Source organism: Mobula birostris, chromosome 10 (genome assembly GCF_030028105.1).
Source record: "Mobula birostris isolate sMobBir1 chromosome 10, sMobBir1.hap1, whole genome shotgun sequence".
NCBI classification, from domain to species: domain Eukaryota; kingdom Metazoa; phylum Chordata; class Chondrichthyes; order Myliobatiformes; family Myliobatidae; genus Mobula; species Mobula birostris.
In genome coordinates this window covers 76,180,217-76,205,991 of record NC_092379.1, presented here as the reverse complement: position 1 = coordinate 76,205,991, position 25,775 = coordinate 76,180,217, and the positions used below count along the sequence as shown (strand labels likewise).

The 25,775-nt window shown below is 41.7% G+C and overlaps 1 protein-coding gene across 3 annotated transcripts in view; it reads right to left on the bottom strand.

The window, feature by feature from the left end:
* Positions 1-25,591, bottom strand: part of LOC140204125 (ETS-related transcription factor Elf-1-like) — a 303,788-nt gene extending 278,197 nt beyond the window's left edge. The window contains exon 1 of one of the 3 annotated variants that reach the window (XM_072270508.1): positions 25,492-25,591. The gene's annotated coding sequence lies outside the window, so the exon portion shown is untranslated. The remainder of the gene's footprint in view (positions 1-25,491) is intronic. The other 2 variants (XM_072270511.1, XM_072270512.1) reach the window with 2 other exon arrangements.
* Positions 25,592-25,775: the final 184 nt, after the last annotated feature.

The window sequence follows — 25,775 nt, the reverse complement described above, 5'->3', positions numbered from 1 at the left end:
CCTTCTGCTACTCCTAAATCCTTCTGCACCTCTGATGTTTGAAACTTCTCTCCATTTAGATTAGTGGTTGCCAACCGGTCGATTTTCGAGACTTTCCCAGTAAATCCGGAAAAAAAATGAAAAATAAATAAATACACAAATACTGTTGTAATGTGAGCATTATAAAAACAATAATACTAATTAGGATAATGGTAATATAGCATTACTCCAGCTACTGAAAGCTGTTTGTAAAGAGAGATTGTTTCCGGGTTGCAGGGTTTTAGTTCTGTTCTTTCTGCCCAGTGTGCATGTGTGTATAGCTCCCCCCAAGCTTTCGGTAGCCGCATAGCTACGGAGTTGCTATATTACCATTGTCCTAATTTGTATTAACTTATCTTTATAATGTTCACATTACAACACTTCTCCCCCTTTAAATTCCAGCATTCCCCAAGTGTAAGTAACTGGGAAACAAAAAACAGTGGTGTCATTATCTTGCGTACCTCTGAAACTTATACTAGTGTCTCAGTAACAGCTTACCAATACAAAACACCTGAAAAACGTGGCAGATTCAACATTCAGCCTGAAAAAGGAAACTGTCCATTCAAATATTCAGTCTATCAGGAGGTTTGCAAGGGAGCTGGGCTGCAACAGATGAAAATTATGAAATCTAAGTGAAGGAGCTGTCTTACTGACAGGCACCTCACAGACAGTCTCAGACTGGCTGTCTGTAGTTATGAGCCAAATTTCAGGGAACTAGCAGAAAGCAGTCAGCCCCAGTCATCACACTGAGTGCAACAGTCAATTTTTACTCATTTATATTTTGTGTTGAAATAAAATTAAATAATGAAACATAGAATTAAAGGTGTTGTAATGTAAGCATTATAAAAATAAGTAATACTAATTAAGATAATGGTAATATAGCAATATTCCAGCTACTGAAAGCTGTTTGTAAAGAGAAATTGTTTCCGGGTTGCAGAGTTTTACTTCTGGTCTTTTCTACCTGGTGTGCATACATGTGTCTAGGTCGATCTTGCCTTTCACTAAGGCCAAGGTAGGGGATCTTGGGCTTAAAAAGGTTGGCGACCACTAATTTAGATAATAATCTGCACTATTGTTATATCAGTGCTGTCCCAATTCTGCTCACCAGACCTGGAATATCTAGCAGTAAAGTCTCCTCCTTTTTACCTACCATGGGAGTTCTCTGGGGTCATTTTGGGAGCAGTTTACATTCCACTTCAGGCCTATATCAAGCAAGCTTTAGATGATCTGAGTAATGGGATCAACATGCATGAAACAGCACACCCTAATGCCTTCACCATTGATTTGGTAGATTTTAACAAGGCCAGTCTGAAAAAAATTATTAAGCAACTACTATCGACAGATCACTTGCGGAAGTGGGAAACAACACACTGGAACATTACTACATCACCAACAAGAATGCCTACCATGCTATTCCACGCCCTTACTTCGGGAAGTCAGATGGCCTCGCTGTACTTCTACTCCAAGGATAGCAGAGACTGAAGACTGCAGCACCAGTACTGAGGACCAAGAAGGTATGGACAACGGAAGCACAGGAGCACCTACAGGACTGCTTTCAATTGGTGGACTGGACTGTATTCAGGGATTCATCTTCGAACCTGGATGAGTATGCTGCAGTTGTTACTAACTTCATTAAAACCTGCGTGGATGAGTGTGTGCCCACAAAGACTTACCGTACATTCCCAAACCAAAAGCCGTAGATGAATCAGGAGCTACATGTCTGCTGAAGGCTAGGTCTGTTGCATTCAAGTCTGGCAACCCAGAACTGTACCAGAAAACTAGGTATGATTTGCGGAGGGCTATTTCAAGGGCAAAGAGACAATTTTGAATGAGGTTGGAGGCAACATCGGATGCATGGCAACTCTGACAGGGTTTGTGAGACATTATTTCCTACAAAGTGAAACCCAATAGCTTCACTACCAGATGAACTCAACACCTTCTATGCCCGCTTTGAAAGGGAGAACACAACTACAGCTGTGAGGATCCCTGCTGCACCTGATGACCCTGTGATCTCTGTTTCAGAGGCCAATGTTAGACTGCCTTTAAAGAGAGTGAACCCTCGCAAGGCGGAAGGTCCCAATGGAGTACCTGGTAAGGCTCTGAAAACCTGTGCCAACCAACTAGTGGGAGTATTCAAGGACATTTTCAACCTCTCATGGCTATGGACAGAAGTTCCCACAATGTCATCAATTACATTATCCAAATCATGTGAGAAGTAGCAGTCCCAATACTGACCCCTGAGGAACACCACTAGTCACCGAGAGCCAACCAGAAAAGTCCCCTTTTATTCCCACTCACCGCCTCCTGCCTGTTAGCCATTCCACTATCCATGCCAGTATCTGTTCTGTAACACTATCGGATCTTATCTTATCAAGTAGCCTCATGTGAGGTACCTTATCAAACACCTCTGAAAATCCAAGTAAATGACATCCACTGCCTCTCCTTTGTCCACCCTGCTTGTTACTTTCTCGAAGAACTCCTACAGATTTGTCAGGCAAGATTTTGCTCCACAGAAACCATGCTGACTTTTGACTTATTTTATCATTAGTCTCCAAGTACCTCAAAACCTCACCCTCCAACACTTTCCCAGCCACTGAGTTTAAGCTAACTGGCCTATATTTTTGTTTCCTTTGCCTTTCTCCCTTCTTAAAAAGTGGAGTGACATTTCTTTCAAGTTAGTGTACTGCACTTTGTACTCACAAAGTTGTCTCCTCCACAGGGGCAAAATCAAACACAGTTTGAACAATGGCTTTGTAGAGCACCTCCTTTCAGTCCAAAAGACAATTATCTGTCACTCCCCCTATGAGCTCTGTGTCCTTGCCTTCTTCTACTGTTCTAACAGAGTCGAAAGTAAATTCTGTTGGGCATCTTCTCACTGGCCTCAGGACTCAGCACTGTATTCAGTAATTTCAGATAACCAATTATGATGGAGCAGCAGGTGATGACAAGGTGCCCAGTAGATCAGGTATAAATAGGGAAGACACCCAATAAGGAAGGCACCCAAACTGACATTCCAGGTCAATGATGCTTCATGTTGCAGTGGTTGTCAGCTTCTCTCATTAGCCCTGTTTCTCTCTCTGCAGACGCTGCTCAGCTTGCTGAGCACCATGAAGATTTTTCCCTTTTCTTTCAGATTTTCAGTGGCTTAATTTTTTTGCTTCTCAGTGGAGAAGGGATTGCGAAAGATGTCAAAGGTAGATTTTTTTTTCTTTTTACACGGAGTAGATTATGTAGAGCACATCATCATGGGCCAAAGGGCCTGTACTGTTTTATATTCTATGTTCAAAATCAGGTTGGTTCAGATGCATTCAACTTCATTTTCTCCATCGAAGCTGATACAAAACACTGCCAATACTGCAAACTGGAGCAACATATGAAATGATGGAGTAGCTCAACATGTCAGGCAGCATCAATGGAGGAAACAAACTGTCAACATTTCAAGTCAAGACCTTTTTTCTCCTTAGCTGTTGAAGGATTTGCTGGGTATTCCCACCATTCTCCTTTATTTCTGAATTTCAATAATTGCTGTGTCACAGTCCCAGCGAGTACAGTTTTCTTCTACTCCTTTGTTCTTCCACTAATTATACCTCCTGAAGACAAAATAACTGCCAGTAACAAATCAACTTCACATTCTCACAGTTAACACCAATGTATCACCCAATTTCTTTCAGTTTCCATCCTACCTTTTTGATCTCTCCAGCCTATCCTCTTCTCTACTACTTAACCAAGCCAAGTTTCTAAATTATGGGAAGAAGAAAGAGAGCATTGAGAGGCAAAAGGAGACACAGAGTAGGTAGGTTGTGAATGAATGCAAGGGATCAAATGTGGATGGGTGAAGGCTGGGAAGGACTTGGTTGGCTAAAGGGCCTGTTTCCATGGTAACTAAGTACCTATACTGCTGCTGAAACCAAACTGATCAGTTATAGCACCAGGACATTAGACTATAAAACAGAGGAGAAGAATTGGGCCATACAATTAATGGCTGATCCATTTTTCCCTCCTCAGTCCCACTCCTTGGCCTTCTGCTCATAACTTTTGATACTGTACTATGTCCAACCAAGAAGCTATCAATTTCTGCCTTAATTACATCCAACTACCTGGCCTCCACAGCTGCCTGTGGTAACAAATTCCACAAATTCACCACCCTCTAGCTAAAGAAATTTCTCTGCATCTCTGTTTTAATTGGGTGTTGCTCTATCCTAAGATCCTTTCCATATCTATTCTGTCTAGGCCTTTCAATATTCGAAAGGTTTCAATGATATCACCCCCCCACCACCACCACATCCTTCCAAATTCTAGTGAGTACAGATCGAGAGTCAACAAATGTTTCTTGTATGATAAACCTTTCATTCCTGGAATCATCCTTGTGAACCTCCTCTGAACCCTCTCCAATGCCAGCACAGCTTTTCTTAGATGAGGAGCCCAAAACTGTTCACAATATTCAAGATGAGACCACATCAGTGCCTTGTAAAGCCTCAGTATCACTTCCCTGCTCTTGTATTCTAGACCTCTTGAAATTAATGCTAACATTGCATTTGCCTTCCTCACCATCAACTCAACCTGCAAGTTAACCTTTAAAGTGTTCTGCATAAGGACTCCCAAGTCCCTTTGCATCTCAGATTCTTGGATTCTCTCCCCGTTTAGAAAATGGTCTGCATATTTATTTCTACTAACAAAGTGCATGACCATGCGTTTTCCAACATTGTATTTCATTTGCCACTCTCTTAACCATTCTCCTAATCTGTCCAAGTCCTTCTGCAGCTTACCTGTTTCCTCAACACTACCTGCCCCTCCACCAATCTTCATATCATCTGCAAACTTGGCAACAAAGCCACCTATTCCATCATCTAAGTCGTTACAGTATAAAAACGAGCGATCCCAACACCAACCCCTGTAGAACATCACTAGACACTGGCAGACAACCAGGAAAGGATCCCTTTATTCCCACTCACTGCCTCCTACCGATCAGCCAATGCTCTAACCAAGCCAGTAATTTACCAGTGATACCATGGGCTCTTAACTTGGTAAGCAACCTCATGTGTGGCACCTTGTCAAAGCCCTTCTGAAAGTCCAAATATACAACATCTACTACATTCCCTTTATCTCTATCCTACTTGTAACCTTCTCAAAGAATTCCAACAGGTTTGTCAGGCTAGATTTTCCCTTAAGGAAACTATGCTGATTTTGTCCTATCTTGTCCTGTGTCACTAAATACTCCATAACCTCATCCTCAATTGACTCCAACATCTTCCCAACCACTGAGGTCAGGCTAAATGGTCTATAATTTTCTTTCTGCTGATTCCTCCTTTCTTAAAGAGTGCAGTGACATTTGCAATTTTCCATTCCTCTGGCACCATGCCAGATGCCAATGATGTTTGAAAGATCATTATCAATACCTCCATAATCTCTACCACTGCTTCTTTCAGAAACCTAAGGTGCAGTTAATCTCGTCCAGGTGATTTATATACCCTTAGATCTTTCTGCTTTTTGAGCACCATCTCCCTTGTAATAGTAACTGCACTTACTTCTCTTCGCTCACACCCTTCAACATCTGGCACATTGCTAGCATCTTCCACAGTGAAGACTGATGCTAAATACTCATTTAGTTCATCTGCCATCTCCTTATCTCCTGTTATTATCTCTCCGGCTTCATTTTCTAGTGGTCCTATATCAACTCTCATCTCTCTTATTTTATACATAGTTGAAAATGCTTTCACTATCCACTTTGATATTGTTTGCTAGCTTGCTTTCATATTTCATCTTTCCCCTCCTAATGATTCTTTTCCTTGCTCTCCATGGTTTTTAAAAAGCTTCTCAATCCTCTATTTTCTTATTAATTTTTGCTTTTACATTAGCTTTGACTTCCCTTGTCAGCCACAGTTGCACTATTTTGCCATTTAAGTACTTCTTTGGTTTGGAATACATCTGTGCTTCACCTTCCTCATTTTTCCGAGAAACACACATTGCTGTTCTGCAGTCATCTCTGCCAGCATCTCCTTCCAATTTACTTTGGCCAACTCCTCTCTCAAACCACTGTAATTTCCTTTACTCTACTGATATACTGCTACATCAGACTTTACTTTCTCTCTATCAAATTTCAAGTTGAACTCAATCATATTGTGATCACTGATTCTTAAGGGTTCTTATACCTTAAGCTCCCTAATCGCCTCCATTTCATTACATCCAATCCAGTGTAGCTGATCCCCTAGTGGGGCCAACAACAAACTGCTCTAAAAAGTCATCTCGTAGGCATTCAACAAACTCACTCTCTTTAGATCCATTACCAACCTAATTTTCCCAATTGACCTGCATGATAAAATCTCTCACGACTACCATAACATGGCCTTTTTTGACATCCCTTTTCTATTTCCCATCGTAATCTGTGGTCCACATCCCAGCCACTGTTGGGAGGCATGTATATAACTGCCATCAGGGTCTTTTTACCCTTGCAGTTTCTTAACTCAGTCTACAAGGATTCGACATCTTCTGATCCTGTCACATCTTTCCACTGATTTGATGCCATTCCTTACCAGCAGAGCCATGCCACCACCTAATTCCTATCCCTCCGATACAACGTGTAACCTTGGACATTCAGCTCCCAATTACAACCATCCTTCAGCCATGATTCAGTGATACCTGACAATCTGTAATATTGCAACAAGATCATTCACCTTATTTCTTATACTCCGCTCATTGAGATACAACACGTTGAGTACAGTATTTGCTACCCTTTTTGATTCTGCATCCTTAGTGTGCTGGTACTCTCCCTGCTGGCTGAAATTTTGTCCTATCATCTACGTGCCCTTCCTGACAGTCTGACTGCACACTAACTTTGCTTTTTTACCGTTCATCCCTTCACTCTGGTTCCCACCCCCTGCCAAATTTATTTAAACCCTCCCCAACAATTCTAACAAACCTACCCACGAGAACATTAGTCCCCCTTGGGTTCAGGTGCAACCCATCTCTTTTGTACAGGTCTTACCCCACCCACCAGAAGAGATCTCAATAATACAAGAACCTGAAGTCCTGCACCCTGCACCATCTTCTGAGCCAAATCTGCCAAATCATCCCATTTCTACCCTCACTGATGCGTGGCACAGGTAGCAGTCCAGAAGGCACTACCCTTGAAGTCCTGCTTCTCAGCTTTCTGCCTAGCCCTCTAAATTCTCTCTTCAGGACTTCTTTGCTTTTCCTTCCTCCGTCACTAGTACCAATAATCTCAATTATTACTATTAGATTTCACCTTCTTATAGGTATTTGCTTCCAGTTCAGGTATCATACTTCCACCAGTTCACTGGGTTCTGGGACAACTGATAGGCAAAATTGTGATCATAGACTCTGTCACAAGGAAGTGCTCCGAAGGGTGGGCATGAAAGTTCGGGAGTTGCTACACTTCCGCTTGCTTCTGCTCTATGGACAAGGGTCTCAATGCCATATTAAACTCGTTGTCTTCTCTTTGAGTGTTCATGAGCCAGGGATTCTAGTGAGCAGTTTGGTGACTGCAATTTTATCTCATCATTTCCTGTCCATGGTAACCTCCGACCACAAAACAAGCCAAGAGTATCTAGGTCACATGGTGTTGGACATGCAGACAAAGTGATCTGTCATGGCAACTGACTGAATGTAAGTGGAGCTTGGTCCAGGGGAAGTTGACCTGGGGAGAATGCTGATGCTGCTGAAGTTGCTGGACTTTGGCAGGGGTAGCCTTGATGGGATCCATCCTGTAGGATTCTTGAAGGTTCAGATCACTATTGTCATGGGCTCTGTGCTGAGCTTGAGAACGTGATACAGCCTGGGAAGAAAGCACCAGGCCAACTCAAGTCACCTTTGCTTTTGAATCCTTATAATTTTGTCATACCAATGCAAATCTGACTAATAAAGCAATGAGAAAGCATTGTTAAAGCTGAAGAACAAATCCTAATTCTGACTGTCATATTTCCAAGGTCTCTCAGTAATGTCATTGTGTTCAGTTCATCTTTGATAGCAGGAATATTGCTGAGCTCTAGCAAAATAACTTGCATTAATAAAGCACTTTTCACCACCTTGGGATATTCCAGTGTGCTTACCAGCTCTTGAAGTAACTGTTGTAAATTTGAAAATCCAAATCCAAGTAGCAATGAGATAAAGACAGAAGATCTGTTGTTATGTTATTATAATTATTAGTCAGGATAAATATCACTAGTTCTTCCTTTTCTCAAACTGTACTGCGGAATCATTCAGGATCATTTGAAGAACGGGACCCTGGACATGACAGCATTCCTTCAGTAGTAAGCAGATAATGTGATCAAGTCTCCAGAGCAGTACAAAGGCAGAAGTGTTTTATTCAACATTAAATATGCCTACATCAATATAATTCAACTCAAAATATGTGTCAAAAGAAAATCACAATTTTATATTTTTCTGCATCGCTTTCAGAAATATTCAAAGCACTTTGCAACCAATTTAGTGTTTTTCTGTGTAGTATCTTCCATACTGCTCCATAAGAAACATGGCAGCTAACTTGAGAACAGCAAGCTTCACTTACAAACACCAGTGCGATTACAACCAGGTTATTTAGCTTTTTGTTAGTGTTGATTAAAGAATAAGTATTAGGGCATCTACTTGAGAGAAAGTACATGGCTTCAGTTTAATATCAACTCCTAACAATAGTCTGTTCAGCAGTTCCGCATCCTCCGATATTCTTCCAGTGTGTCAATCAAGACTTTGGTATTCAAGTTTCTGGATCATGGCCTATACCGACAATGTTAACAGCATTTTGGTCCAGGAATTAAAATAATTAAATGTTATCATGTTCAGATGTACTGTAATGGACTCTTTGACCAAAGCTCAAAGTAAATTTATCAAAGTACATATGTCATCATATACAACTCTGAGATTCATTTTCTTTTTGGGTATAAGTAATAGATCCATAATAGAATAATAACTGTAACAGAATTAATGAAAGACCGCACCAAATTGGGCATCAGTGTGCAAGACAACAAAGTGTGCAAATATGAAAGAGAAATAATAATAATAAATAAGCAATAAATATCAAAAACATGAGATGAAGAGTCCTTGAAACTAGTCCATAATTTGTGGGAACATTTCAATGATGGGGCAAGTGAAGGTGAGTGTAGTTATCCCCTTTGGTTCAAGAGCCTGATGGTTGAGGGATAATAACCAGACACCCCACCCTGCAAAAACTCATTTCAGGGAGGTCTCAACCGGAAGTCTCAACCTCATAGCTGTCTGTGTCGATGAATTTGTTAATTTTGCAGGACATCAGAGTCACAAGTGTTCTGTGAGACAGCTGACTTCTGAATTCTGTCTTAATGTGCCATGTTCACAATAGCTGCTGTCTTGGTTGATGAGCAGGCATAGTTTTTGGCTATTTCTGAATCAGGAAACATTTTCCTGAATAGCTTGCCTGTGTGCTTACACACCTGGAATGGCAGGTTATGCTCAACGATGAAAGATGTAAAGTACACCTCAGCTCTAGTGACCTTCTGTGTCAGACTGGTTTTCTGCTGAAAAGAACTGTGAAATACTTGAGCAGCCTTCCTATGCTTAGCAACCCTAATATGTTGTGGTCCCTAAAAGAAATAAAAGCATAAGGTGTATCCTTATTACAGGTGTGCGCCGCTTAACGTCCATTCGGACAACGTCCAATCGCATATACTTCCGTAGTCTCTCTCTCTCACACACACACACACACACACACACACACACACACACACACACACACACACACACCCTGCAATAGTCGGGATCAGAATTTACTTTTTAACATCGAAATGGGGGATTTTAAATGAGTGATTTGGAAGTTCTGTATCTTCAAGTTCAAGTTTATTGTCATCTGGCTGATTGTCCACAAACGAAACAACCTCTGTCCGGACCACGGTGTAGCCACAATACATATATCACGCACACCACATAAAAACAATATATTACCATATTATCTAATAAAGTGTCATTCAAAATGCATATAAAGTGCGCAGCACAGGTAAAAAGTTCACCGTCCTAATGAGCCGGGTATTTATTAAAATTGTTTTTTCTTCTGAAAACGGCTGCGCTTAAACCCAGCCCATCGCAGGCTTCGATGTACCTGTAAGTGGAAGTGTTTCAGGAAAAAGCCCCGAAGAATTTGCTTGCTGCGAGCGTGTTTTTAAAGATGTCTTAGCGGACGATTTTCGAATTCCGCTCTAAATTAAACCCCGCTCTAATCCCCTTTAAGACGCCAACGCGCCCTGCCCGTATAGGACAGCCTCGCGTAGTCAGGTTGTCACCGCCAACGTTGGGAATTTCTTCAACAGGCTTTTGCACTTCATCACTGATAGTTGTCCAGATCATTTCAGTGTCATTACAGACAGCAGTAACTGAACTGATGGACTATGGAAGAGAGAGAGATAGAGATAGAGATAGAGATAGAGATAGAGATAGAGATAGAGATAGAGATAGAGATAGAGATAGAGATAGAGATAGAGATAGAGATAGAGATAGAGAGAGAGAGAGAGAGAGAGAGAGAGAGAGAGAGAGAGAGAGAGAGAGAGAGAGAGAGAGAGAGAGAGAGCCCACAGAGAAAACTGACAGGTCTACTTAGCACAAAGAGAGATCAAGCAGGATTCATTCATTTTCTTTCTTTCTTTCTTTTTCCCTCTCCCTCTCCCTCTCTAAAAATTCGATTTCTGGGATATTGTATATAATTTGCGGGCATCAGGGAGCCGCTATCGATATGCGGGAGAGTCCCAGAACTCCCGGGAGAGGTGGGATATCTGAATAACTGTTTCTGAAACTGGTGGTGTGAGACCTGGGAATCCTGTACTTCCTTCCTGATGGCAGCTGTGAGAACAGAGCTTGTAATAGGTGGTGGGGGTTCCTAACAATGGATGCTGCATTTCTGCATCAAAGCTCCATGTAAGTGTGCTCAATAGTGGGGAAGGCCTAGCCTGTGATGGACCAGGCCTAATCCACTACATTTTGTAGGGTTTTCCATTCAAGTGCATTGGTGTTTCCATGCCAGTCCATGATGCAGCCAGTTAATATACTTGCCACAACACATCTATGGAAGTTTGTCAAACTTTTAGATGTCATGCCAGATCTTTGCATATTCCTAAGGAAGTAAGGTGCTGTCGTGCTTTGTTTGTAATTTTACTTACGTGCTAGGTCCAGGGCAGGTCCTCTGAAATGATAATAAAGTTGTTGACCATCACCACTTCTGAGCTTCCAATGGGGCTCATAGACCTCTGGTGTCCTCCTCTTGAAGTCAATAAAGAGCTCTTTGGTCTTGCTGACAATGGGTAAGATCAACTAAATTTTCAGGCTCCCTCCTATATGCTGATTTGTCATGACTGATTTGGCCTACGAGAGTGGTGCCATCAGAAAACTTGAATATGGCATTGGAACAATGCTTAATCACACAGTCATAAGTGTAAAGTGAGTAGAGCAGGGGGCTAAGCACAGAGCCTTGTGGCACACCTGAGCTGATGGAGATTGTGGAGGAGATGTTGTTGCCAATCCAAACTGACTGAGGTCTGCAAGTGAGGAAATCAAGGATCCAATTGCACAAGGACATATTGAGGCCAAGGTCTTGAAGCTTATTGATTAGTTTTGAGGAAATTATGGTATTGAATGTCGACCTGTAGTCAATAAAACATCCTGATGTATGCATATTTATTGTACAGATGTTCCATCATTGAGTGAAGAGCCAGTGAGGTGTCAACTGCTGTGGACCTGTTGCACCGGTAGGCAAATTGGAGTATACCCAACTTGCTTCTCAGGCAGGCCACCGCCTCTGGGGAGTTTTTACGTTCTCCCTGTGAACACACAGATTTCCACTGGGACCTCTGGTCCAAAGACATACAGGTTAGTAAGTAGCGGGCATGCAATGTTGGCGCAGAAACATACAGGTTAGTAAGTAGCGGGCATGCAATTTTGGCACAGAAGCATGGCAGCACGTGTAGGCTGCCCCCAGCACATTCTTGGATTTTGTTGGAGGTTGATGCAAATGATACATTTCACTGTATGTTTCGATGGACATGAGACAAATAAAGATAATCTTTATCTACAAACAGATCAATGCAAAAGCTTTAAGGCTGGCACAATGGGCAATGAGACAAAGGACTGGGAAGTTCTCAGGCTTCAGGGGAATAAGACCAACAAATTGACAAGAATTTGGGAAGCAAAATATGATGGTATTGGGTTTCCTGGCTGCAAAGTGCTAATCTCAAAAGAAGATTTTAAACTCTATCTAATATGGATATCTATGGGTATCCTCATTATAGGATACATATTTTGTATCCACCTACTCTGCAAGGACTAACTTACTCCCATGTATAGCCTCTGCGGTGAGGTTTATCTGGCAATATTCATTGTTTGAGTGGTGGGTTGCCCTCCCTACCAAGGAGGGGATACCTCCAGCTAACCAAGTACATAGAAACATAGAAAACCTACAGCACAATACAGGCAATTCGGCCCACAATGCTATGCCGAACATGTACTTACTTTAGAAATCACCTCAGATTATCCATTGCCCTCTATTTTTCTAAGCTCCATGTACCTATCCAGAAGTCTCTTAAAAGAACCTACCATATCAGCCTCCACCACCGTCGCCAGCAGCCCATTCCACGCACTCAGCACTCTCTGCATAAAAAACTTACCCATGACATCTCCTCTGTACCTACTTCCAAGCACCTTAAAACTGTGCTCTCTCATGTTAGCCATGTTAGCCCTGGGAAAAAGCCTCTGACTCTCCACACGATCAATGCCTCTCATCATCTTATACACCTCTATCAGGTCGCCTCTCATCCTCCGTCACTCCAAGGAGAAAAGTCCGAGTTCACTCAACCTATTCTCATAAGGCATGCTCCCCAATCCAGGCAATATCCTTGCAAATCTCCTCTGCACCCTTTCTATTGTTTCCACATCCTTCCTGTAGTGAGGCAACCAGAACTGAGTACAGTACTCCAAGTGGGGTCTGACCAGGGTCCTATATAGCTGCAACATTACCTCTTGGCTCCTAAATTCAGTTCCATGATTGATGAAGGCCAATACACCGTATGCCTTCTTAACCACAGAGTCAACCTGTGTAGCAGCTTTGAGTGTCCTATGGACTCAGATCTCAAGATTCCTCTCATCCTCCACACTGCCAAAAGTCTTACCATTAATACTATATTCTGACATCATACTTGACCTACCAAAATGAACCACCTCACACTAATCTGGGTTGAACTCCATCTGCCGCTACTCAGCTCAGTTCTGCATCCTATTGATGTGCTGCTGTGACCTCTGACAGCCCTCCACACTATCCACAACAACCCCAACCTTTGTGTCATCAGCAAATTTACTAACCCATCCCACAACTTTCTCACCCAGGTCATTTATAAAAATCATGAACAGAAGGGGCCCCAGAACAAATCCCTGAGGCACAGCACTGGTGACCGACTTCCATGCAGAATATGACCATCTACAACCACTCTTTGCCTTCTGTGGGCAAGCCAGTTCTGGATCCACAAAGCAATGCCTCCTTGGATCCCATGGCTCCTTACTTTCTCAATAAGCCTTACATGGGGTACCTTATCAAATGCCTTGCTGAAATCCATATACACTACACCTACTGCTCTACCTTTATCAATGTGTTTAGTCACATCCTCAAAAAATTCAATCAGGCTCATAAGGCATGACCTGCCCTTGACAAAGCCATGCTGACTATTCCTTATGATATTTTGGCTCTCCAAATGTTCATAAATCCTGCTTCTCAGGATCTTTTCTATCAACTTACCAACCACTGAAGTAAGTCTCGCTGGTCTATAATTTCCTAGGCTATCTCTACTCCCTTTCTTGAATCAGGGAACAACATCTGCAACCCTCCAATCCTCCAGAAACTCCCTTTCTTTCTGGTATTTGTACTATTTTCTACAAGATGACATTATCTGCAATGATGTTTTCCAGATACCTTTGCAGGGACAAAGTAACTCTCAAAGAGGGGCTTAAAAGCTTCTGGCGACCGAGATCCCAAACATCCAATTTACTATTGTGAGAGATGATCCTCTGCGTTCACAAACATCCTTTTTGCAACCATGTTTGATGTGCTGAATGACATAACCCCATTGCCTTGCATTTGGCTAGTGAAGACAAAATGTCTCTTGACCACTTCGCTTTGCAAAGCAGGAAGCCACCTCCTATGGGCTAGCAGCCAATATTCTGTAACACTGTTTGCAAAGCTGTACATCCAGTTTCAAACTGATTGCGGCATGCAGTTTACATTCAGAACTGGAGACTGGTTCTTGTTTACAACAAGAAGCTGAGCAAAGAATATTTGATAAAATCTTAACTCTATCACCAACAACTCTGACTCTTTGGTAATGTCATACCACTGTGCTAGTAAACTTGAGTGTGGCAATGTGCCACTTAGGTCCTGGAAAGTAAATAACCAAGACAAAAGGATGAGGATAACCAGAAGAGAAATGCAAAAAAGATATAGGCAACCCTTGCTTTAGAGCTATTCAAGTAGCAGAAATTCGCTGTTACCACATTCAGGGATCACTACTCAAAAATCTGATATGTCAAATACAAATCCCTCTCACCGAATTTTTGTGTCAACTTTAACTCCCATTTCTTGTTGCATGTGGTTTTGCATTACAAAAAATCAAGGAGTGTGGTGTATTTAGAAGGACCTTGACAAGGTGCCACACAAGAGGTGATTAAACAAGCAGTGCACAGGATAGTACACTGGCATAGATCGAATATTGCTTAATGGACAGAAAACAGAGTAGAAATAACTGGATCATTTTTTGGGTTCGAAACTGTGACTAGTGTGGTATCACACAGGATCAGTGACACATAGGAGATGAGAATTGTAAAATCATCCCCTTTGACAGAAAACAGAGAGCCAAATATAGTTACTTTTTATTAAAAGAGGTCTTGGGAAAGATATCTTACTGCAATTATATGGAGACTTAGTGCAACCATAGCTGGAATAGTGTGGACAGTTCTGATGCCCCTATCAAAGGAGCGATAGAGGGTGAAGCAAAGGTTGAACAGATTGCTGAGGTAGTGCAGACAGAGGATACGTAGGGAGTCAGTTGCCCATGTAGAAACATTAAGCAGACTGTCTTAAATTGAAAAGAATGAGAGGCTACCTCAGCAAAACAAAATTACTGCAGTACTTGACAGGGGTAAATTCAAGGATAATGAACCCCAGACCCAAACAAGGGTTTATATATTCAGGACTGGGAATGAGAAGACATTTCCTCACCAGGATAATGAAGGTTTAGACTTCTCTCCACAAGAGGGCTTTGGAGGCTCAGGTCACTGAGTATATGGGTAAGAGAGATTTTTCAACATTAAGGGATATCAGTTTAGTGAAAAGGTGGCACTGAATTAAAATATCAGCCACGATCTTATAGAATGGGGAGTAGGCATAGGAGGCCAAATAGCATATAATTGCTTCTATTTCTTAAATCCTTATGTTATTAGCTAATCTAGCACTGGACAAGAAGTGTCACTGGCTACAGAGAACCACTTCATTGGGAGCTGGCAGAATGCAAACTTCAGGACATCAAGAATAAAAGTAGTTTTTTGCCAAGGGCACAGTTTATTACAGGAGTCGTACACAATTCTGCCCTTTCATTCTTTATGTCAGTCTTTGATCTATAATGCCACAAATTCAGGCTCAGGTGTTTAGAACAATTTCACTGGAATGCTGTCCTCATGTTCAGAGAGTCAGTCAATTCAACCGCACCCCATTTATATTAGGCTCCTGCCTGCCATGGATGAGGTTCTGCTAGATCAGATTTATTTGTTGTCAACTGTTTAGCTTTGCAGAAAGTTCAACATTAACAGAATGCTGTCACATAGTGAGGTCACATTCACGCCTTTGTGAGTCTGGGCAAGTTGGAACAAAAGTGACACAAGGTGCACACTGCCCCTGAAGGTGAGCTGGGAGATTTGTGTAGAGACCCAGCAATGGGGTATACTTCAGATAATATGAATGATTTGAGTTGTGTATCGTGACATTTTTAGTATAAAAAACACATAATCTAAAATATAAACCTAGTGTGGGAGGTACCAATAGGACAGGCACAATATAATGTATATACCCTATTTATTGAAAGAAGCAACTCAATGCAATTCTTAAGTACAACATTCTACAGGATCAAAATCTAGGAAAACGATACAGTTTTCATGAGCATTAAGGGAGTGGTAGAAGAGATGTCCGTGTTTTGGGACAGATTCCAAATGATAGACCCTCGGCAGCTAAAAGCACAAGCATCCGTGGTGGAATGATGGGGATCTGCATTTGAAGTTCACTCATAGCCCAGGTGGCTGAGAACAAGCCAGGTGATGGATGTAGGCGATGTATGAGAAGCCAGAAATGCTGACCTGAAAGACCAGAATTGTCTCCTGAAATTATCCTGCTTCTCATTCTTTAACAAAAACTTAAGATTGCCCACTGGTGCTTTTTGTTTTCTGGCCTTAGCTCTGTCAAATTTTATTTGAAAATGCTCAGGAAGTATCCCAGGACATTTTCCTGTGTTGTTGAGTATTTTGTTGTCGAACATAACTGGTGGTTATATTCATTTCAAACCCAGGACATGGCCTGTTCTTGATTATGGGAATACCATTCATTACCTTTGGAACTCCTTCTCAATTACAAAGAGGACAATACTTTTGTTTCTACCGAACGTCTATTTGCCAAGGTCTTGCTCATCCACTTAATCCATAAATGTATTTTTTGATGTACCTCTTCCATCATATGTCGTTAGAAATCTTGAATAGATGGTTTTCTTTCCATTTTCACAGTTGTTAATTACTGCAGACCCAACATGAAACCTTGTCTATACTAGTCACATTCTGACATCAGTCACCCAAATCATTTTGAAGCCAGATTAACAGTTTCTTTTTTTTACCTCATAAACCTCCATTTTATCCAAGCATCCCTGAAAATCTAAAGATGTAAACAGAGATTAGTTACTTTTTCCTTTTATTACATTCTTCATCTCTATTGTTTTTCCTGGATCATTTTCTTAAATATTAATTCCATATTAGCTTTTAGAAATTCCCGGATGCTCTCCTCGCCCTTGCTTGTAAATTGAGGCAAAGCAATCAATCACTATCGTGTCAGTCCGATTACCACTTCTAATATATGTTACAATTTGGGGGGGGGAGGGGGGGGAGGGTGTCATTCTACCTCTGAGCCCATGGAACCTCTCAGAATAGTTCCATCAATCCCACTTCTTTCCTTGCAAACTATTCTTTCGTTCTCCTCCCCCACCCTTATGGTTCTCCCTTTCGTATAATGATGGAAAGGCGTAGTTCATCACATGCTCCGCACATTAACCATTTCTTCCCCTGAACACAATTATAGAAAGTGTTTTGATTTAATATCTCATGAAAGTTACACTCCAGGCTCCTTTCGGTAGTACTTACTTTCTGCTACTTCTTATATTCCTGCATTTGTCAGGACCTAGAAAAGATTTTGCCTTTTATACCGCACAGTTGTGAACATGTTTTGATGCACAGAGTAAACCAAAAGCAGTCAGAGACTCCCCAATTTGGTTGTAAGTATTCTCCCACCCAAACTAGTACTCTAGTTTTAAAAAACGTGTAATGCCATAGGTTTGCATTTACTGTGCGCCTGGTATTTTTAAACTGGCTTCACTACCAAGAGTAGTACTGTTGTCAGTGGCCTCCAAGTGATCTCAGAGGCAGCACTATGTCTCTGTGAAAGAAATACTTCCTCTCTGATGTTTCAATATAAAGTGGCTGCTGCACTGTTGCAGGCTCCATCTTTTGCACAAACTGAGGTCCGTTTTCTTTCAGAATGGATGATAACATTTCCTTATGTTGGATGATAGCGTATTTGATTTTCCTGTCCTCATCATTCTTTGTGCCATAACAGATTAACAGATTCGTCTCATGTGGCGCTTTACTGCGAGCAGCTGGCTGGTCCAGTTGCTTACCTTTCAACCGTGATTATAACATCATTGAAGTGTTTGGGTGGTCTTCTGATGCTATTCCTTTTTAGTTGAAATAACAAACCAAAGGAGGCGCAAGTGAATTTGCTTCACGAGAAAAATTTGCATGGACACCTTCATATACCTAACGAACCAGTACTGTGACTAGTGCCTGAGATTAGCTTAGAAAGAGGGATGGAGACAGCCTGAGAAGCAAGGAATAGGTATGGGAGGAATCAATCAAACCAACCAAACAAGAAGAGGACTAAGTAGTAAATGCCAATACTGACTTCACTAACTTAGTCCTTCTCTAAGGCTCACCACAAAATCTACCCTTTTGATCAAGCTTTTTGGTCCACTTATCCAATTAGCAAACTTTGTACAAGCCCACTCCTGTGAAGCATTGCACTATTCAGTTATTGCAGGACAACAACAAAACACAGTGAAAAACAAACTGCTGGATGAACTCAGCACGTCAAGCAGCATCTGAGAAGGGAAATGGATAGTCCCTGTTTCAAGTCAGGCACTTAATCTGCATGACAAATTGCAGTTACATTGCACCTATAATGTATGCAAAGGTTTCATCACACTTTACAGTGTTAGCAAAAGCAATCTGGCAGTTACACAATGAGATATTAGAGGGGATGATCCAATGCCATAGAAAAGGGTTAGGATCACAGGAAGACTCAGAGATGGTTTGGGGAGACATTTCAGTACTTGAGCACTTAGCAGCAAAAAGCAGCAAGGCAAGCAAATTTGGGAAAGCTCAAAAGCCAGATTTGTCACATTGGAATCATTAGAAGATTGCAGGATGTGTGAAAGCAGGCCAGTTGTCCTTCTAGAGTACCAAAGGATCATAAAGCTAGATGTAGCAACCACCCACCCACACCCACCACTTTACCAAATGAGACACAAATGACATTTAGTTTCCAAGGAAAATTCCAAACTTTCAGCTAGAACCAGCTGAACACAGTTGCCAGTGATGAGACAAGGGGAATGAGAGAAGGCTGAGAGAACACGGGTCTGTGCATCGAGCTGGCTCTAACATCCAAGGTCATGAGTGAACATTATTTCACTGTTATTTTCTTGTACCACCTCCCACCTCTTGCTTTCACTGAACCTATTGACTGTTTCAATGACTGTTCTACAGTTCCCTGGGGTATTGAATTTCAAAGAATTGTCATTATTGGAGTGGAGATAATTCTCTTCATCTCAGTCCGATGGCTCCTACCCTTACTCTGAAATTGTGCCCCTATCCTAGACTTCTCATCAGGAAAAATACCCTCCCAGTTTTCTCAACTTCTCATGCAGCCAGTGCTGGAACCAGTCTATTCCATCTTTGCTGAACTCCTATAACAAGTACAACCTTTTGTGGGCAAGGAGACATTGACAACAAAAGTATCAATCAACTATTTCTCATTGCACAAAATGAGATCCAAAATAGCTTTTTCCTCAGTTTATTCTTCAACATACTCATCTGGAAAAGCACTGTTAATGCATTCCTTACACTAGTCCTGTACCTCATTGCAGAAATTTGTTTAATCTAATTTACTAATACTCTAAAATGATTCCCACACTGGTCCTGGTATACATACGTCTAAGTTCCTAGTTAAAACAACTCTCTGGTAACTTCAACATAATTCCTATTAATGTTTTCTGCCCTTTGCTATTTTCTTAACTTGATTCAAATTGATTCTAATTAAACTATTAGACCATGAGACACAGGTGCAGAATTATGCCATTCAGCCCTTCGAAAAAAGTTGCAGACAGTCGTAAATTTAGTTAGCTTTGTCTTGGGTACTAGCCTACAAAATGCCCAGGACATCTTTAGGGAGTGGTGACTCAGAAAGGCAGCATCCATTATGAAGGACCCCCAGCACCCAGGGCATGCCCTTTTCTCACTGCTACCATCAGGTAGGATGTACAGAAGCCTGAAGGCACACACTCAGCAATTCAGGAACAGCTTCTTCCCCTCTGCCATCCAATTCCTAAATGGGCGTTGAACCCCTGAACACTACCCCACTTTTTAAATATATATTATTTCTGTTTTTGCACAATTTTAATCTAGTCAACATACGTATACTGTAATTTATTTATTTTTTCCTCTTCTATATTATGTATTGCATTGAACTGCTGCTGCTAAGTTAACAAATTTCATGACACATGTTGGTGAAAATAAACCTGATTCTGATTCTGAGTCTGAGTCTGCTCCATCATTTGGTCATGGCTAATTTATTCCCCCCCCCACCTCATTCTCCCCACAACCGTTAACACTCATTGTAATCAAAAACATATCTTCCTCCATTTTGAAAAAACACCAATGACTTGACCTCCAGAACTAAATGTGGCAGTGAATTTCACAGATTATCACTCCCTGGCTAAAGATGTTCTTCCTCATCTCTGTTCTAAAGTAACATCCTCCTATTCTGAGGCTGTGCCTTCTGGTTCTAGAGTTCCCCACTATTGAAAACATCCTCTCTACATCCACTCTATCTTGGCCTTTCAATATCTGGTAGGTTTCAATGAGATCCCTTATTCTTCTAAATTCCAAAGAGTACCAGCCCAAAGCCATCAAAAGCTCCTCATGCATTAACTCTTTCAGTCTGTGATTATTCTTGTAAACATCCTCCAGCACATCCTTTCTTAGATTTGGGGTCCAAAGCTGCCTACTGTACTCTAAATGCAGTTTGACTAATGCCTTATAAATCCTCAGCATTATATCCATATTTTTCTAGTCCTCTTGAAACTAATGCTAATATTGTATTGCCTTCCTTATTACTGACTCCTTTATTTCATCTATCAAAGTGCATGATCATACACTTCCCCATCCTGTGTTCCATCTGCTACTTCTTTGCCCATTCTCCTAATCTGCCCAAGTCCTTCTACAGACTCCCTGCTTTCTCAACGCTGCCTGCCTCTCCACCTATCTTTGTGAGGTCTGCAAGCTTGGTACACAGCTATCAATTCTGTCATCCACATCATTAATGTACAATGTGAAAAGTACCACACTCAACATAAACCCCTGTGAAATGCCCTCATCACCGGTAGCCAACCAGAAGTGGCCTTCTTTATTCCCACTCTCATCCTTCTGTCAGTCAGCTAGTCTTCTGTCCAAGCTAGTATCTTTCCTGTAATACCATGGGCTCATAGCTTGATAAACAACCTCATGTGCAGCAACTTGTCAAAGGTCTTCTGAAAATCCAAGTAAACAACATCCACTGACTCTCCTTTGTCTATCTTGTCTGTTTTTTTCTTCAAAGAATTCCAACAGATTTGTCAGACAAGTCTTCCCCTTAAGGAATCCATGCTGACTTCCACTAATTTATCATGTGCCTCCAAGTACTCTGAAACCTCATCCTTAATAACGGGCTCTAACATTTTGCCAAACTCCGAAGTCAAACTAACGGGTATAGAATTTCCTTTCTTTTGCCTCCCTCCCTTCTAAAAGGATGGAGTGACATTTGTGATGTTCCAGTTGTCCGGAACCATTCCAGAATCTACTGTTTCTTGAAAGATCACTGCTAATGCTGCAAAAATCTCCTCAGCTGCCTCCTTCAGAATCCTTGTGTGTATCCCATCTGATCAGGTAACTTATCAATCTTCAGACCTTTCAGCTTTCTAAGCACCTTCTCCTTGGTAACAGTGACTACACTCACTTCTGCCTTGTCAGGAGTCACACTCACATCCCCATCTACATCAACGGAAATGTAGTGGAGCGTGTATCAAGCTTCAAATTCCTTGGTGTCCACATTTCCGAGGATCTCACCTGGTCCCTGAACTCCTCCATCCTGATCAAAAAGGTGCCTTTATTTCCTGCAGAGCATGAAGAAAGCTCATCTCTGTCCCAGGATACTGACGGACTTTTACCGCTGTACCATTGAGAGCATACTCACCAACTGCATCTCAGTGTGGTATGGCAATTGTCCCGTATCAGACCGCAAAGCACTCCAGCATGTAGTGAAAACTGCCCAGTGGATTATTGGCACCCAGTTGCCCACCATTGAGAACATCTACCATAAACGCTGCCTGGGCAAGGCGAAAAGCATTATCAGGGATGCATCTCACCCTAACCATGGACTTTTTACTCTCCTCCCATCCGGTAGGCGCTACAGGGGCCTCCGCTCCCGCACCAGCAGGCACAGGAAGAGCTTCTTCTCTGAGGCTGTGACACTGCTGAACCTCTCATCACAGCGCTAAGCAGTATTGCATCCATATTGTACCGTCTCAGTACTTTTATATTTGTGTGCTGTAGCACTTTTTTGATTCGCAGTTATTTTGTAAATAACACTATTCTTTGCATTTCTGGTCAGATGCTAAATGCATTTCATTGGCTTTGTATCTGTACTTGGCACAATGACAATAAAGTTGAATCTAATCTAATCTAATCTAATCATTTTCAAATTTCTGGCATGCTGCTAGTGTCTTCCACAGTGAAGCCTGGCACAACATACTCTTTGAGTTTATCTGCCATTTCTTTGTTCCCCATTACTACATCTCCACTGTCATTTTCCAGCAGTCCAATATCCACTGTTGCCTCTCTTTTACTCTATATATCCGAAAAAAGCTTTATATATGAGAGTATCAAGTTCATTGTCGCTCAGCAATACACGTGTATACAGCTAAATGAAACTGTTCTTCTGGAGCCAAGGTGCAAAACATAGTACATATAGTAACATACAGCACATACAGTTATGATCCAGCGTATACAGACACTAAATAATATTAGCATGTCAGTCGCATAGTTTGAAGATTGACAGGTTGACATAAGGGGTATGTTTATACAACACAGTATAATGTCACTGGCACTATTATAATAAAGCAAGTAGTAGTATAAGAATGTGAAAAGGTGAAAAGTGACCAGTGCAGGATGAGAGTGTGTCTGTGAGTTTGGGAGTGGGGGTTGCAGGGCATTCAAACAAGGTGTACATGTGTGCTGGGTGGCAGAGTATGTTCAGAAGTCTAACAACCCAGGGAGAGAAGCTGTTGCCCAGCCAGACAATTCTATTTGTTATGCTGCAGTACCTTCTGCATGACAAGTAGGAGGTCAAAGAGTTTGTGGCAAGGATGGAGGGGTCTTGGACAAAGCTGGAGGCACTGTGTATGCAATGCTTTAGATATATATCCTGAATGGGAGGTGAAGGGGAAAAAAGACCCTGATTATACAGGGTCTGATTATACAGACTGTCTTCAGCAGTCTCCACCATCCATTGCAGGGTCTTGCAGTCTGATGTTTTACAATTCCCATACCGGATGGTGATGCAGCTGGTCACCATTGATGTACTCTGGATGAGAATGGGGCAGGGGGAATGCTTGCCCACCTCAATCTCCTCAGAAAGGTACTGCTGTGCTGTCTTAGCTAAAGAGGTAGTGTTGAGCGTCTAGCTGAAATCATCAGTAATGTGCACTCCAGGTGCTCCTGACTCTGGAGAAGCCTTTGATGTGCAATACAGAGTAGCCAACCTGCACCTCCTGAAGTCCACAGTCACCCATTTCATCTTGTCCATGTTGAGGCTCAGGTTATTGTGTTTACACCAGTCCACAAGCTGCTCTACCTCCTCCTCCCTGTATGCTGCCTTAAAATTGTCCCTGATGAGGTCAGCCACTGTGGTGCCATCAGTGAACATAATGATGTGGTTAGAATTAGAGTTGGTAGCACAGTTGTGTGTCAGCAGTGTGAACAGCAGCAGGCTGAACATGCAGTGTAATGGAGCCAGAGATTTTACTGCTAATATAAACTGCCTGCGATCTCTTTGTCAGGATGTCCAAGGTGTGGAGACCCTATGTGTCAGCTTTCCTACCAGTTTCCGGGGAATAACTACACTGAAAGCAGAACTGAAGTCAATGAATAGTATTCTTACATCAGAGACACGACCATTGAGGTGGGACAGGATTGTGTAAAGAGCAGAGGCTATGGCATCGTTGGTGGACAGATTTGGGTGATATATGAACTAGTAGGTGTCCAGTGTGGTGAATGCAATGATCATAATAATGATCTGTCAAACGAAGATCATTTCTCACCACTGCAGTAATCTCAACTCCTGCCCTCCATCAACCCACAGTTGACTTTTGGCAGTCCTTCCTAAATTTGAATGCCTGGAATGGTTCATTCACATCTTTGGTTACCACGCAGCCAACTTCCACAAATGGAAATGAGATCATACACATTTCCTTTTTTTATACTATGTATTAATTCATTTATCCTGCAGTGAATACAACTGGCATTCAGATTCTGCAACTGTAATGCTAAATTTTATCTTCCTTTTCTGCTTGAATTTGCCCTTGTTCTCTATTTAATTTACTTAACACTTTTCTAATTTCTTCCTAAGTTTCCTTTAAGGTTCTCATCCGCCACCTCTCCACCACTCCACCATCCTCCCAATAAGGAGCAAACAAATGGAAGAATATAATGCTTCCAGAGGTTTGCACAGAGTGGGCTTTGATCACAGTGACAGTAGCATCCTTGCAATCAAGACAGTTGGAACATTAGAAACACAAGAACCTCTGTAGGTGCTGGAAATCTAGAGTAAAAACACACAAAGTGCTGGAGGAACTCAGCAGGTCAGGCAACATCTATGGAAAGAATGAACAAAGCTTCAAGTCGAGACCCTTCATCAGGACTCACTAAGTAGGCAAAGCTTCAGGCCAAGAGGGCAGAACATGCACAGTCAGAAGGTTCCCCTTTTATCAGAACACCAGATAGACTAGGCAACACAATTTCACAGTTCCAGTCTTGAAGTATTCACACTCCAAATCCACTTCCATCTTCTGAGATTTTGTAATCCCTAATATTTAGTTTGAAGAGACCACAAACGCTGATGCCCTAAAATCAACTACTACTGACAGGTTTTTAAAGAGGTTCCTCCCCATTCCTACCAGGGTCAATAACCCTTCAATTTCACATTTTAAAAATACTTGCTCTAAACCTGTGATCAGTAATGTGTGCCTGAAGAGTCGCAATGGTTAGTTCAGTGAGTTCTAGTGGCCAATTCACCCGACTTCAACAGCTGCGACGGACAATGACTATATGGTATCTCGGAACATTGGACGTGTACGAGCGCACATGGAGCAGAAGGTATAGTGATATTCAAACCTGATGTAAAAAATTCACCGCGGCAGCCTCCGACTACTTCTCATTCATTTTTATTGACTTGGAAGGGTGAGATGGCAGCTTCGCTTACCATAATGGAAAAATATCTAATAATTCAACATATTTGACAGAAGGAACCGTTACAATCGCTACTAAGAATTAAAAAGCGGCATATATTGTCCTATTCATCTTCAACTCGCAATGACTGTGAGGGGCCTTTCATAATTATTGCAGTGGTTAAGTAATTTCTTATATAAAAATTATAAATCATGTGTCAACGCAAATCCAGTTTGAAGTTGCATGAAACTCAAAGGATTGAGTAGAATGATATCACCATGCTAAGTGGACCCTTCAGGCTTGCAGCTAAGCGTCTCTCTATGGTCTACAAGAGTTAGAAAATTATCTTATATTTAGTACCCCTGTTCCCCGATAGAGGAAATACTTTCAACCTACCTTTAAACAACTCTTTGCCGATGAATGAAACGCAAAACTTTCACATTCACGCACAGTCGCATGCTCCACCAAAGCGCCCGAATGTTTGGGGATTTCCTAACTTGATTTTCACCCTTTCCATTGGCTCAAGGTGAATCACAATTTTTCCATAACATCGGCCAATTGCCGATATAAGGGATCGTCTCCAAGCTCCACCCAGGATGAGAATGAAAAGGCATTTTTTTCCTGTTCCAAATCCCAGTATTGTTTTGACAATTAAGCCTAGAGAGAAAAAAAACATCGAA